The sequence below is a fragment of the Eumetopias jubatus genome, unplaced genomic scaffold (genome assembly GCF_037043125.1).
Source record: "Eumetopias jubatus isolate StellerSeaLion01/CBP00866 unplaced genomic scaffold, mEumJub1_p1.0 scaffold_2, whole genome shotgun sequence".
NCBI lineage: Eukaryota > Metazoa > Chordata > Mammalia > Carnivora > Otariidae > Eumetopias > Eumetopias jubatus.
This window is the reverse complement of record NW_028274808.1, coordinates 27,435,395-27,451,033: the sequence shown is the minus strand read 5'-3', so window position 1 is coordinate 27,451,033 and position 15,639 is coordinate 27,435,395. Positions and strand designations below refer to the sequence as shown.

General features: G+C 46.8%; 2 long non-coding RNA genes across 7 annotated transcripts in view; one reads left to right on the top strand and one right to left on the bottom strand.

Annotated features, from left to right (window-relative positions):
• Positions 1-15,639, top strand: part of LOC114196774 (uncharacterized) — an 18,349-nt gene extending 2,710 nt beyond the window's left edge. The window contains exons 3-4 of the long non-coding RNA XR_003606789.2: positions 13,989-14,165; positions 15,196-15,639. This is a non-coding gene — a long non-coding RNA (uncharacterized LOC114196774). The remainder of the gene's footprint in view (positions 1-13,988; positions 14,166-15,195) is intronic.
• LOC114196773 (uncharacterized) overlaps positions 7,886-15,639 on the bottom strand; it is a 42,106-nt gene continuing 34,352 nt past the window's right edge. For 5 of the 6 annotated variants that reach the window (XR_003606788.1, XR_003606782.1, XR_003606784.2 and 2 more), the window contains one exon: positions 13,732-15,218. This is a non-coding gene — a long non-coding RNA (uncharacterized LOC114196773). Of the gene's footprint in view, positions 13,307-13,731; positions 15,219-15,639 lie in introns of those variants that run through there. The other variant, XR_003606783.2, reaches the window with a different exon arrangement.

Here is a 15,639-nt window from a genome sequence, read left to right as displayed (position 1 = left end):
TCTACTCAATCACCTTTGTAAAGACCTTATCTCCAAATGCAGTCATATTCTGAGGTACTAGGGGTTAGGACCCCAACATATGAATTTTGGGGGGTGACACAATTCAGCCCATAACAGTATCATCATTCATTTAAATTATTTACCACATTTCACTGATTTTACGACACATGTTTTTCCATATTTTAACATCTAACACAGGCTGCATCTAACAATCTATAGTATTCAGGATTTAATTGGCAGATGGTTTTGTTCTATTAGTGGTACATAAAGTAATGGTGCATCTTATAATGGATGACATCTTGGATTCAATGAAGTATAATATTCCTTGCAACACCCCACTGAATTAGCTACTATTTTAACCCACATTTTACAAATTGAGAAACTGAGGTACACAGGTTAAGCAACTTTCCCAAGGACACAACCCTGTCAACAGTGGAGCTGAGTTTCAAACCCTGGGGTTGCTATGAGGCTGAGTTAGTGCATATGAAGCATTCAATACCTGGAATGCAGTACATGCTCAATCAATGTTGGCAACTATTATTCCTAATTTTGGAGAAATGTAAATGTCATTTGTATACCTTGTAAGTCACAGTGAACTTGACATGTATTCCTGGGAGCAGGGCCATCCCCACAGTGATTTGTGACCCTGATGTCTTCCTCCTCCATGAGCAAACATTTCCCATCTAATATAGTGAAAGTTTACCTATTTGTTCTTCTACCTGAGTGAAGGTATGCTTTCTAATCATCTACCATATACAAAGTTCAGTGAGCTTCGAAGGATAAGAAACAAATGTGGAAGGTCCCTGTTCAAGAGATGGAGTGTCAAGTAGGGGGAAAACATAGGTTACAAGGAGGTATATATCAAGGCCGTGTGTGACAAATGCCACTGGGGTGGTATTAGGGAGTCATGATGAGAGTTGAGAGGCTAGACATTGCTTCTGGCTGGCTGAGCAGATGTGCGGTGTCCCAGAAGTCCCAGCCCAAATGGGAATTTGGGCTGGGAATTAAATGATTGGTAAGATTTCAAAAAGGTGAGAATGGGCTAAAAAAAAAGAAAAGTGGGTGGTTGGAGCCAGAAAACAACATAAACAAAGGCCCAGAAGTGAGATCGTTCCACACGGGAAGTGCCGGCTCTGTTGAACAAAGGTTATTATGTGTAGGGGAAGATGAAACTAGTAAGGCAGGTAGGTTCAGGATTTCTGGGGGCCTTGGATGGCACAGTAATTAATTTAAACAAATTAGGAAGCAAGCTATGTATTTGAGAATGGAAGATTTGGGGGAGGGTCAAGAACAATTATGCACGGTGAAATTCAATCCTCAGGAGCGCGTGCAGGGGTGAGGTGTGGCGAAGAGAGACTGTGTGTGTTGGGAAGGGGGTGGTGACCTCATCCTTGCTGCAATGGTCCAGGCACAGGGTGACCAGCTCATCCCGGTGTTTCCAGGACCTTCCCAGCTGTAGTCCTGCATCCCTCAGCCCAAGGCAAGTCAGGAAGGGTGGTCACCCCATCTGCGTGAAGAAAGGAGACGCTAAACTTGGCCACGGGGAAAGGGAGAGGAAGGGATTCCATGAAGGCAAGAGAACAGTGAAGAAAAAATCTACCCCACGTGGGAACTGGTGAGATAGAAGGGTAAAGGACAAGAAGGATTTAAGAATATTGCAGAGTTTTTGAGCCAGGTTGAGGAGGAAAAGAAATGTGCATGTCAGGAAGGGAAGCAGGGTTAGGAGAAAGGGACGAGGAATTTTGCTTCAGACGCCTTGAGTTTCGGTGGTTTAGGGCTAGCCAGCTGGGCTGTGAGTATTGGGACCTGGGGACAGGCAGAGCTGCCGAGGACAAGGCTTGGGCAGAAGCCATCCCCTGGAATGTGGCCACTGCCCCACATTCTGAAGAGCCCACCAAGGGCAGCCTGCCCGGGAGGGATAGACCACTACCCAAACAAGGATTTTTTAGGGATTTTGCAAGTTCTCCAACTTCACACCAGGGAAGCTCGCATAAATGTAGACCCCATCCAGAATCAGAACCAAAGGCTCAAGAATCTATGTCTTTAACGCCCATCCTCCAAGTGATACTTTTGCAGATAGTCCGAGGGCTATAACTGGAGAAACTCTGGGGTCAGAGAGCAGTAATGTGCCAAGTCTCCAGCCCCTCTCTGCCACCCCCCCACCTCCCCACTTTCTTTGCTTGGTCCCATTGTATGTGCCTCTGCTGGTACCCTCTCCCCTCGGCGGCTCGACCCTCCCAGTACTGGCTGTCTGATTCTCCAGCGAAGCAGGGCCCCAGGTCTGGGGGTACCCAACACCCAACTTCCTATCCACAGTGGGTAGTGCTGGTAATATCAGTTGGTTCTCTTGCCCCCAAAGACTGACTGTGTGTGTTCTGGATTTTATCAAGAGGGTAATTGTAACCTAACATAAAGAATTCTGTGGGTTCATCTCACCAGGTCACCTATTTGAGGGAATCATGTCCATTAGTCACCACCACCAATCGCAGAGGAGTGGCTGAGAGAGTCACAATAAGATAAAGGTCAATCATTTATCAGAGGTCCTCCAGGGGCCACACGTTCAGACCACCCGAACAGGTTCAGTGACTGGTTCTGAGCTGCAGCCCGAGACAGACCATAAACAGCATGTGTGGGATGTGACAAGCCGGCGCCACTTCGTCGTTCCCTTCCCAGCCCAAGAGGCTGAGGCGGACCTCTACCCACTTCTCAGAGATGACCATAATAGCCAGGGGTTCTCTACCTCGAAAAGGACAGGGAGGGAGGTAGCAACTGGCATCAGTTGCCCCTGGGCTACTGGTAGAGCAATGAACCTATAGCCCCATGCTCAGCACCCTACTCAGTATACAGTAATAGTCTCATAAATTCCCGAGACTGTTACAAGGCTCAGGAATACGTATCATGTGTTATTTTCAATGAATGTAAAGTAAGAGAGCTAAGCCCTCCCCTTATCCCTGAATTTGAAGTTGAATTGATTCAATGTTATCTAAAGGAATCAGAGAAGCTTCCTTACTTACAAACTTCAACATTCAACCTCTCGTGGACCCAGGGTCATACCTGACAATGTCACGTCACTCTGTGGGCTACCGACAGACAACATCAGTGATCATGTAAGGTTATTTCATTCTCTGCCTTTAGCTTAGGCCGCTGTGACTTAATTTGCTTATTTTCATTCATTCAACCAACACTCATGGGGCACACAGTACACGCCAGGCGCGGGATGCACCAATCAACAGCCCAGAAAAAACAAACAAACAAACAAACCCTGCCCTCGTGGGGGTTAGCATTTAGGCAGGGGTGAGGGTGGGAGCAGGGAGACAGATGATAAGCAATTGACATGATAAGTAAATAAATTATATAGTATGTTAAAGGAGGTAAGGACTGTGGACATCAACTAGAACAGGTAAGGAGGATGGGATGAGCAAGGGGACAATAAATTTGTCAGGGTAGGCCCCACGGGAAGGCATAGTTTGAGTAAAGACTTGAATATTTGGGGGCTGAGCGAGTGAAAAGATTGGGTTGCCACCAACTAAAATTAGGGAGCCTGGAGCAAAGCTGGCTTGAGAGAAGGATCAAGAGCTCAAGTATGGAACATGCCCCACAAAGTTCCAAGTGGAAGGGTCAAGAAGGCAGTTGGTTTTTGGCGTTTGAAGTCACAAAGCAAGGTCTAGGATAGATTTACGAAATTGGGAGTCCTGGACATGTAGATGATATTTAAAACTTTGACCCTTGGTAAGATCACCAAGGGAGGGAATGTAGATAGGAAAGAGGGACAGGAGGTGAGCCTATGTCAGGAAGAGAAGGAGGAGCCTGCAAAGGACAGGGGAGCGAGAAGCAGCATCTTGTGACTTACAAAGACAGGCAAGAGTGTGTGGGTTCTGGAATCCAAATGAGGAGGTTGCTCCCTGGAGAAGGGCGTGATCAGCTGCATCACGGGCTGTGGATAAGTCACTGAGGTGAGGAGCAGCGCTGACCATAATCAGCCTCAGGGATGTGGCCTCAGTGAGAGCCCCTTCTGAAGAATAGTGGGCACATCTAGGGAGTTAGAGAACGGGGTGGGGAGAGATTGAATACAGGAAGTACAGACACTTCTTTCAAGGAATTCTGCTACGGAGAGGGGCAAATGTGGGGCAATGGCTGCTGAGAGATGTGCAGTGAAAAGAAGACTTTAGTTTTTTAAGAGAGAAAAATGGTGACGTGAGAGAGGGGGAAAGTTCTAGAATAATGATCTTGACACCTCAAGGGGGTGTAAGAGCTAGTCCACACACTAAGGGGTCGTCTTCAGTTGGGAGCACAGAGTCCATCTGTGGCAGGTGGGCAGGTGGGGGCCACAGAGGGCAGATGTGGGAGGAGCTGGATGGGGTGGTGGCGTCAGCAGTCATTTCTTCTGACAGCTTCCGTTTTCTCAGCAAATAGAAGCAAGGTCATCAGCTGAGAGGGAGACGGGACAGGAGGGTTTGAGGAGGGAAGATAAATCATCAACTAATTGTCTAGGATTCTGAAAGAGTGCACGGATCTGTGTGTGCTGCAATCTGTCCCCCCAACAGCATGGAAGGCTGCCCCAAGGACTATAGTGGTGATTTTAACGTGAGGCCAGTGGGGCTGAGAGCTTTTGCAGGCATACTGGGTTGCACAGGTGCAGATGTAGGGTGGATGGAGAGCAGGTATACTCAAGGGTGTGGTATGGAGTGGTATAATCCGCTATGGTGATGTCTGGCTGAGGGAGCGTGGGGAACGGACCTTAAGAGTCAATAGGATTCATGGAGAGCACGTAGCCCTCTTCCAGGCCCAGTGGTACAGAGGCTACTGGAGAATCATTGTCACCCCTTGCAGGGGCTGCACTATCCTCAGGGAAGATTCAGGCAAAGATAAGGGATTAAGATATGTGGGGTTTTGCTGATGATGGACCAGGAACAGCAGAAACGTGGGAGGAGAGGTTCAGGAGTTAGGATGGGGAAAGAGATGAGGGTAAAACAGTGGGTATGCAGAACCTATTATGATTAGAGGATGGGAGATGGGAGTGACCTGGGAGGCTGGGGCTTCTCAGGATAGACTAGGAGAGACCAGAATGAGATTAGTCCTACTAAACTCCAGACAAGTATTGCTGGTGAAGCTGCAAGTATTGAAAGGGAGGAGGGGTGGGCACCTCAGGCCCCCAAAATTGCTAGAATTGAAGACCTAAGGAGTCAAGGTCTTAAATTCCTGAGCTCAGAAAGCATTCTTAATACCTACAAGTGAGTTCTAGGGCTGAGTCTCCCCGCCTCCCCTTTGAGCCTCGTATATAAAGTTACAGACATTTGGAAAAGCCAGTTGTTGTTCCTGACCAAGACCAAGCCTCCTCTTCACCTCCGTCAGTGGAGAGTGGAAGGCTTATTGCTTTTTAGGGATTTTGCAAGTGGTATTAACCCCATCATATCTGACATAACCAGAAATATTACCAGTGTTGAAGGTCCCAGTAAGATGAGAGAGAATCTCCAGTGAAACAAATTGTAGAAGTTCGAGAATGGTGAGAAAAATGTCCCATGCTGTGTGTTTGGAGACACTCTGAACTTGCAAACAACCAATTTAAGACTGCTCTCTCTCTCTCTCTCTGTAGCTCTGTGTCTCAAATGAATAAATAAAATCTTAAAAAAAAAAAGAATGACGTTGAGAACTTAACCTGTTCGTAAGTAAATAAGTTTCAATATACTCTGTAAATTCACTAGTCAATATTCTCAACATGTGTCCTGAATTATAAGATGCAAATATAATATAACATAGCTAGTATTGCAGATAACTACTCTTTAAATCTACATAACTGCTGCTTTTTTTCGGATTTTTTTCTGGCGTTAATGCAATCAGAGGGAGAGAAGAAAACCAGTTTGGATGATAAAACTCTGACCTCAGTGGCGCCTGGGTGGCTCAGTTGGTTAAGTGACTGCCTTCGCTCAGGTCATGATCCTGGAGTCCTGGGATCAAGTCCTGCATTGGACTTCCTGCTCAGCAGGGAGTCTGCTTCTCCCTCTGACTCTCCCCCCTTCCTGCTCAGCAGGGAGTCTGCTTCTCCCTCTGACTCTCTCCCCTTCACGCTCTCTCCCCCCTTCATCATTCTCTCTCTCTCTCAATAAATAAATAAAAATCTTTAAAAAAAAAAGTCTGACCTCAAAGCACTTATTGTCAAAAAAAAAAAAAGCACTTATTGTTAGATTCATACAATGATGACTCTAGAAACAGGGTCTAAGGAAATCATGTAATCCAACGGCTTCTCTTCCTCCATTGCAGAGGAGAATCTACCACGCCTAGGACACTTAATCACACATCACCTTGTAAGATCTCTACTGTCCTCATTCATTTGGGCTGCTATAAAAAAAAATACCATCAACTGGGTAGCTTATAAACAACGGATATTTATTTTTCACAGCTCTGGAGGTTAAGGCCAAGATTAGGAAACCAGCAGATTCTGTGCCTGGTTGAAGGCCTGCTTCCTGGTGCATAGATGGTGGTCTTCTTGATGGGTCCTCACATGGAGAAGGGCATGGGAACTCTCTGGGCTCTCTTTTATAAGGACACTCATTCCATTCTGTAGGACTCCACCCTCATGACCTAATCACCTCCCAAAGCCCCCATTGCAAATACCATCACACTGGGGGATTAGGTCCCAACATATGAATTTGAGGCGGATACAAGCATTCATTCTATAGCATCAGCTTATAATTAACTTACTACTTACATGTTTATGGACTTAACATCTTCACCTTGAACCTACTCATAAGCTCCTGGAGAGAAGTTGTCCTTTGTATACCCATGATTTTCAATAAACATTTGGTGCTTGATAATCCTGGTCTGATCCCAAACCATAAGCTCCAGGGACTGCCTCCGTTTTCTTACACTGTTACTTTATGCTTCCAATAAAGAGTCCTACTCTTAGGAAAGCGCATTGGTTCTAGATAGAAGGCATTGCTCGTCAGTTTTACTCCAGAGTCCCTGCTTATGGTTGGAGTTTTGTGTTTTCCTGCCATTTCAGAGGAGATTTAGCATGAATGTGAGCAACTCAGACAACACACAAAAGGTAGGTGGGTAGGAGAGCAGGTGGGTAGGAGAGCAGGGCAGGCTTCTGAAAGTTGGGGAGAAGGGAGGTGTTGTGGCAGGAGGGGACATGCTTCCTGGTGTGACTCTCCTTTGATCTCTCTTCTGTATGGTAAGGGGATGTTCAGATCTGTACTCCTTTGAGTACAAGGGACAGAGTCCAAGGGGATGAAGGGTCCCTGGCAAGCATGGAAGGAAGAGTGGCCTTCTTTCCCCCTTCTCTGATGTCTGAAGTCTTACTTATCCTTTAGCATCCTACCCGAAGAGAGTTTCTTCTCTAAATGAAAACATTAAGCCACACCCCACCCCTCTGTCCTCACAGCCTCAACGCCCTCCTCTTGATGGGCAGGTCGTATGCAGCCTTCCTTGCACCAATGCACCACTTGGAATTGTCATCCCCCTGCTTTGGATGACAGGCATTACATCTCCTGGGCCAGGGCACAGCCCTCTGTAAAAGTTTGCCCTGAGCTGAGGGCCATTTTCTGCTTTTTAGAATAATAAACGTGTCTGTGTGAATGTGCGCGCGCGCGTGTGTGTGTGTGTGTGTGTGTGTGTGTGTGTGTGTGTCCTACTACAGACTGCAAACTCCTTGAGCACAGATATTTTGTTCTGTTATTGCCTTTGTTTAAATGACACCTCTTCCCACAACTTGGGGTGCCTGGGTGGCTCAATCAGTTTAGCGTCTGACTCTTGATTTTGGCTCAGGTCATGATCTCAGGGTCATGAGATCGAGCCCCGAGTCAGGCTCCACACTGAGTGTGGAGTCTGCTTAAGATTCTCTCCCACCCCTTCTCCCTCTGCCCCTCCCCCATCTCACTCTCTCTTGCCCTAAATAAATGGGTTATTAATTAATTAATTAAATGGCACCCCCCCCCCCACACACACACGTTGTTTGCTCAAGAAAATTCTATTCCTCCTTTAAATGCCACTACCTCTGTGGTAGCTGCTTAGGCACCCCAGGCCAAAATAGCCCTCTCGTTTACCTGTCTTATAATGGTACTGATTATCCATTAATAGCGTCATGATTTCTTAGCTACCATTCTGTTTTCTTTCCCTGAAAAGCTGAGACTCTGTATCCCTAGCTCTTCGCCTAGTGTCTGGCACTTATTAGGGCTTTCAAGAAAATGCTGGCTGACCTGAACTGAAGAGATTTCACAGGTAGCAACCCAAGTAAATAAAGTGAGAATTACATAGTGTGACTGCAGAAGACTGGGAGATGTTTTTCTTCCCCCCAAGCTTTTGTTACCCTCTGACAAGGGCAGGGTTAAGACTTGGATTGTGTCACAGTGCGGCTCCTCTGGGACGGGGTTCCATTTGGGTTCCATTTAAGGCTGCCCCACCCCAGGAGAGTTGGAGGGCCATGAGGACCACGAGCAGCCAAGCATTCTGGGGCAAGACAATGCTGTGCCCATGACATGATTTGTACAAGGTACTAGTGCCATTACCATGGTTCTCCAGAAGAAGCCCAGCCACTGTCAGGCAGGGCGACAGAAGCACTGATTGCTCACCAGGAGCCATGTCTAGAGGAAGGAAATGGGTTACAGAGGAGATAAGAGAGAAGTTAACTCTTAGCTAAACAATTAACTTGCAACTCATTTTACACCCTTCTCCCACAAGTCCGATCATTTAAGTCCATTGCTCCATAATTTATAAGATGAAATCACTACTCACCGTGCCGTGCATTTAACACACATTTAGAGGAAGGACTTAAGGCTCCTTAATGCCAACTCTCCTTTCACAATTTGGAGATAAAAATCAGAAACCGATCTCACCTTTAACAGAGTTATGCAGATTGCTTTGGGCAGGACAAGAGTGGGCTGCGATAAAGGGTGATAAAGTGAAGCCAATGTAGTAATAGGAAATGAGCAAAATGAAATTCTGTGCCGTTCATGTAGAGGCAAATGCCATCTGTGCTCCGTAGAGGCAGATGCACCATTAAAATGGTGACAACAAGGTGATTTGGGAGGCAGCAACTTCTCTGAATACGGCTGACTCCATTCTCAGGGTCATGGGCTGAGAACTTGACACTAGGTGGAGGTGCTAGAATTTTCGATGATGGTTTTGTCTGTTGTACAAATCTAGCACTGTAACTAAAACCCCGGAATACGTGTGTTTTTCCTTTTTTTTTATGTTTTCCAGTAAAAATCCAGATCTTCCCATTAAGTTTACAAAAGAGAAATTCTCAAGCCTGCAGTAGTATATTTTCTCTTCTTTCCTCCTCCTTCTTACCAACTCCCCACTCCCAGCCATTCCCCAATGCTGATGGCAAATGTTATCAGCTCAGAGAAAGGAACAGAGATGATAGAGAGCAGGTGTTAGGAATAAAACACACACAGCCTTTTCCAAATATTATTTATCAAAGACCCCATAGTGGGCCTAGCATGTTATTTGGTGCTAAAGGAATTGCACGAAATGTAAGCATTATGCTGCCTGCCCTCCAAGAGCCCCATACTTACGCAGTGGAGATTCAAGTCTCCCGTACAGAAAGCAACTGGAGCATCTGCTGAGTTTCAAAGCCCTTTCCATTGGCCTGGTCCCTCTTAGAGAGTTCCAGTAAAGAGGGCCCAACATCCAGAGTCTTTGGTGCTTCCACTGTTGAATCTTATCATAAGCTCGGGGCTGGTTACTCTTGGACACTCATGTGGTGGCCTTTCAGCACTGCACAGTGCCAACCCCACCCCAAGACATTCCCCACACCATTTCACCAGATGACCTCCTGGCTACTGCCCCTTCAGTCCATTAAATCAGTCAGCACTGCTGGAGGCATGAGGCCTCTGCCCTTTTTTCACATCTTCACACTCAGCTGTGGCCTCACCTCCCGCTCCTCTAGAAGTGCTCCCTGTCCTAAATTCTTCTTCCTTCTGTGTCCTCACACCTGTGTCTTTGAGTCAGTGTCCTCTAGACCGTGTCATCCAGCCTGTGCGTTGCTTTCTCTGACAACATGGTCGGTCCTTGGTGGGGTAGGAAGCAGAGCTAAGGGAGATGATTTCAGTTTGAGCCTTGTTAACGGTGGGGTATCTATGGAGTTGATTAGATACATGGGTCTGAGCTTCATGAATGAAGTCAGTGCCAAAAGCATAGACTTGAGAGTCATCGACATGTGGGGACAGTTCAAAAAACAACAGGAACAACAACTCTGGAGTGAATGCAGATTACTCAGGGACTGCAAGAGGAACAAGAGAAAAGGGCTGGGAGCGGCAATTCCAAAGAAGACAGGTAAGAGGTGGGTAGGGAGAAGAGAAGCTACTCGGATGGAAAGAAACAAGAGGAAAACCAGATGGCTAAGGAGTTACTGATGTCATGGGAGGAGAGAGAAGGGAGAAGTCCACACTGTCAGCCACCAGAGAGATAGCAAATGAGATAAGGGTGTCAGTGGCCATTGAGTTTGGCCACTACATTGTGGGGCCGAAATTTGTGATCTGAGCAGTTTCAGAGAAGAGAGAGGAATCAAGAACTTACTTCTATAGGCTGAGGAGTGAAAAAGAAGTGAGGAGGCAGACATGGCTATAATAGACCCTTCTTTTGAAAAGCTTTCACCAGGAGGAAGGAGTCGGTTGTTATTAGAAGGCCATGTAGGATCAAGGGAGGTTCCCCAGCTGAGTGTTGGCATTGCTTAAGGTGGCTGAAACCTGCAGATTAACAATATGGGAGTCAGAAGCCTAGGGACGTGGTGAGCATGACAATCCCAAAGGGGACAGTTGATGGAGCAGGACCGTGAAAGAGAGGGGAATTAAGAATTTGGGTGGAATTTTTAGGTTCCTACTTCTCTGAATCTTGCAGACAAGCAGCCCAAGGTAACTTGATATGTGGGAGTTCTGGCCGAAGAGCTTCGGCATCTTTCCTGAAGAAGGAAAGAAAGGTCATCGTCGGAGAATGAGAAGGAAAGGGCTGAGCTGGGAGTTGGGGAAAAGTGGTGATGGTTTGAAAAAGCAAAAGCAAAGAGGGGAAAGGGTTGGCTTGAGGACAGGAACAGAATTATCAGTCCATCATTCAAGGCCCCACTGAGACAGTGTGTCGCCCAAGCCTAAACCATATGCACGGCTATCTTGAACTTCCATAGCTGTAATCAGAAACATTTTACATTCCATATTTAGGAGTAGAGAAACAATCTGGGGCGTTTAATTGTTGGGTTGTTGAACAGAATTTGTGCTCGCTGTAATAGATGCTGGTTTGAGACATGGATTTGTCTTCCCTGCCTTCTATGTTTCTAGGGACTTCTTTAGTATTCTCTGTGGACTTAATGCTTTATTCGTCATCATCATATCCCACACAACGTTGCTTCTATCAAAGAAGGTTATTTCATGGGAAAAGCAGTAAGGCTACATGCTCACAGGATTCAGTGGTCTTCCCAGATGCCCTTCATTCAGGAACACATGGCCTCATAGAATGGGGGGGATGGCCCAGTGACAATGGCCGTGGGACGTGACAATGTTCCAAAAGCAACAAATAAGTGGTGATGTTTCTTACAATAATATCTAAATTTTTCTTAAAATTTTTCAAGACTTCTAAGCCACACAGTTCATCTGAGAGTCTTTTCAAATCATCTCAAACCTCCCCCAATTTTTCCAATATATTTATTTTTTTAAACCTGCATAGAAGGGGACGCACGCAGTTCAAACCTGCCTTGTTCAAGGGTCAACTGTACTTTATAAAAATGCTTTGTTTTCTCTGAAACCCAGTGAAAAGAGCTCTAGATTCATGATCAGCTGCCCTGAGGGATACGTCAAACCTTGGTCTCTTCATACCTCAGTTTCTTATTGGTGACATGGAGCTCATAGGAGACTAATTACTGTAAGGGGCAAATGAAAGAGTGGGGGTAAAATCATTCTCAAAATGCTCAAATGCCCTGCAAATCTAAGGATTTCTGAATCTTTCTTTGAAGAGTCCAGAGTGAGGCATCCCAGAAGGGTCTTGTTCACCTAGATGTCCCCCTGAGTGCAGGAGCCCCCAGCTGTGGGATGATGGGAACAGCAGAAGCTTGGCCATAACTCCTAACTTTGGCTCTGCCCTTCCCTGCCTGCGTGACCTCAAGCAGGTGACTTCCTCTCTCTGAGCCTTGGCTCCCTCACCAGGAAAGCAAGGCAATATTTCCTCCTAAGGAGGCAGCTGGGCAGATGAGATGAAATAATGCAGCTAATGTGCCTCGTTCAGGGGCTAACACCAGGCAACTTTTGGAAAGAAATGGCACCTGCCAACTTCCCCGACATCCCCTGACCCTGTGGTGCTAGGCCCTACGGCTCCATCCCAGCCAACTCTCCAGTCATCCACCACACGGGAGTGACAAGTAAAGAAAGGTTTCTAGGTGCTGCAGGTCACTTTTCAGTATCGCTTCTATTGGTCAGACTCCCCACCACCTGAAGAACTTTTATAAGTGGGTAAGTGATCCAAAAGCCATTCCATCTATCCAATTCACTTAGCAAATATTTATTGATTGCCCCCCTGTGGGCTTCTCATAGGTACTCCTGGAGAGAGGGAGACCAGGAAAGGACAGGTCACTATTCTTTCTCTGGCAAGAGCTACAGAACAATGAGAACAGGCTGTGCATGATAAGCCTGTCAGAAGACAACTGTTCCCAGGGCCAAGTGGTAAGGAACAAAAGGACATCTCAAGCCTCAGCCCGGGGGTATTGGCTGCCTCCCGGGTGGCGGAAATATCTTGCTAACACAGCACTGACACAAGCAGGAAGCCGGCTTGCCCCAGCAGACCACACTAAGGTCCTTCGTGTGCCAGGAACATGGAGCACTGAATGAAAGCCAGGCCATGCACCTGGGTAACAGAAGGTGACAACACCACAGACAACGAGTACTGTCCCCACGGCCCTAGCCTCCTCCCTGTCATTTGTATTTATGAGATTTGGAGAAGAGTTGGTTTAGCTGCGGGTTATGGGAAAGCACTAGTAATTACCTTGGGAGAGAGAAGGAAGGGACCGCCTATCCTGTGCTTAGTAGAAAGAAAGGGCACTGCCAGCCATTTGCTAGGGAACTGGAGGTGGACACTTGTCATGCAGCCATCCATCCTGGGAGCACATTCTGCCACTATGGAGTAAGCACTGCCCATTCTCTGTGGCCAAAATGCGAGCTCTCCAAACCATCAGCAAAGGTTGTTCTATGACAGACATTAGCCCAAAGGCTCAGGCAGACTTCCCAGCTGACTCTTTGGCCAGCATGGACCTCAAGGAGGAGGCTGGACAACCTTCAAGATCAGTGACTTAACTCAGAAAATGATGACTTGGCACTTGAGCATCCTACCAAAAAAAAAAAAAAAAAAAAGACATTCAAAGCACCGTTCAGAATTTCTGTGAATTTTGGGCCCCTTAGCTTGTATGCTAGCAGTAATGGCTTAATAACTCAAGAAAGTGTCGGGGCATCTGGGTGGCTCAGTTGTTAAGCATCTGCCTTCAGCTCAGGTCATGGTCCCAGGGTCCTGGGATCGAGCCCCACATCGGGCTCCCTGCTCCGCGGGGAGCCTGCTTCTCCCTCTCCCACTCCCCCTGCTTGTGTTCCCTCTTTCGCTGTGTCTCTCTCTGTCAAATAAATAAATAAAATCTTTAAAAAAAAATAACTCAAGAAAGTGTCAATTCTCAAAAAGAACCAAGAGCAAAGATGACTAAGATGAATAATCTTTGATCCCAACTATCACCTTAGTTCCAGTTGTTTTGTTAGATCGAGACAAGTTCAAACCCTCTCTTTAATGCAATAGAACCCATTCAGTTACTTCAGGGTGTTTCTTAGCACAATTCTAAATCAACCCATTTTGGCAGAAATCCCTTGAGATCATTAAATATCTCAGGAAGGAGAGAAAGAACATGGCCTAGACCATGGGGGTTGGGTTTGAGGGATAGACTTGCTGAACGGGATCTGTTGGTAATGATAAAGTCCCAATAAATAGTAAATTGTTCTCTTTTCTCTTTTTACTTTGAATCTTAGGCAACAGTAAGCAGCTCAAAGTCTGGAAGGCAAAAGAGCTCCAGACATCAAATGCTGTATTAGGCAATCCGTATTGAACAGGAAGCACCCACATCCCTGCACAGGATCTATCCGCTACTTGGTAAATTGATGTTATGCAGCGGGGCGGTCTGCATTATTTAGAAGCATAATCAGCTGGTGAGTATGAATGAGGTCATAAATTCTGCTGTCTCATCATCCCTTTCGTCTATATGTAAAATCCTCTCAAAATCCTCCCCAGGTATTTCTCAGAACCCTCTGGGGATGTCTTTCATTCCACGAACAGTTCTGGGCTTGCCGCCCTCCCACTGGGCTCTGCTGGGCATCCACCTGGTCTCCACCAGGGCAAGGCTGCCTGTCCAGAGCCTGTGTTCCTGTGTCCCCAAATCTGCCTTCCCAATGCTGCCCCTAAGAGCTGCATTCCTCCATCTCTCACTATACTAGAGCCAGCCTGGTTCCCTGCAGAAATACAGATGTGGGGAGGATTCTCCCCCTTTCCAAAGGGGCTGGATTTCCCCCCACCCCCCACACACTATTGGCACCATCTCTTTCTTCTGCCACCCCCGACGGGTGTCTTAGCACCTAAAACTTTCTGCTGAAGGATCCCCTTCTGGGTGCTCCTCCCATGCAAAGCAACTCACCTAAGGACACGGAGGAGCCCCACATGCTCATTCTGAATGTTGGCTCAGCCAGGACCACTCTGCTCTAAGAAATCCCAGGAGTTCACGAGGCTAGGCAGACATTGCAGAGAAGTCTCAGAGAGGAGGTGGGGCTTGAATGGGATTTTAAAACAAAGGAGATAAATAGGTAGAAAAGAGGGTGGAGAAAAGGATGTTACAGGAACCCAAGGATCTGTTGTATCCTCTGACCATTAAAGAGGGGCTAGCAACGGGAGCCAATAGTTCCTGGCAGCTCAGCCCAAGTATTATCTCATTGAATCCTCAAATCACTATATTAGTTCCCATTGTCCATGTTTTATGGGTGAGAAAACCAAAGCTGTGACAGATCAAGAGCAGCCTTTGTCACACCGCTGATTATACTTCGGGAAGCGCTGCTCCGGAGAGGTTCTCGGTGGAAGAGTCAGGATTCCAGAAAACTCACAGGGTCTCGGGGTGAACGTTGGCTGGAAGGATGCAGGCAGCTGGCCTCCTGGCTTCTTGAGCACTAGTGTCTTCCGTCCATCCCACAGGGCTCCTTCGAGCTGCACCACACCTGTAAGACCACCACTGTCATTTCAGAGGCCAAGCCTGCTACAAGGTGCCAAAACCCTAAAGAGGCGACAAGGTGCTGAGAACATCTGACACCCTCTTCTTCTATGAAAAAAGGAGGCTTGGGAGAAAATGAAGCTATTAATAGCTCTGTTTCTAAATAGAACTATTTTTACAACCTCCCCTGGAGCTGGTTCAGAGGAGACCCCATTCCATGGCTTTATTTGGGTTGGCGTCTCTAATTTCAAACTAGAGGGATTATTCAAAGCTATTTAACGTCCTAAACCGTGAATAGGAATGGAAACAAGTAATACAGGGGATGAGCAGGTGGGTCACCCGGGTCCTCGGTCATTCATGCAGATAATACTGACTTTCGTCTAGGGGCAGTACATTTCTAGATGCCGGGCAAAGGACAGGGGTGAGAC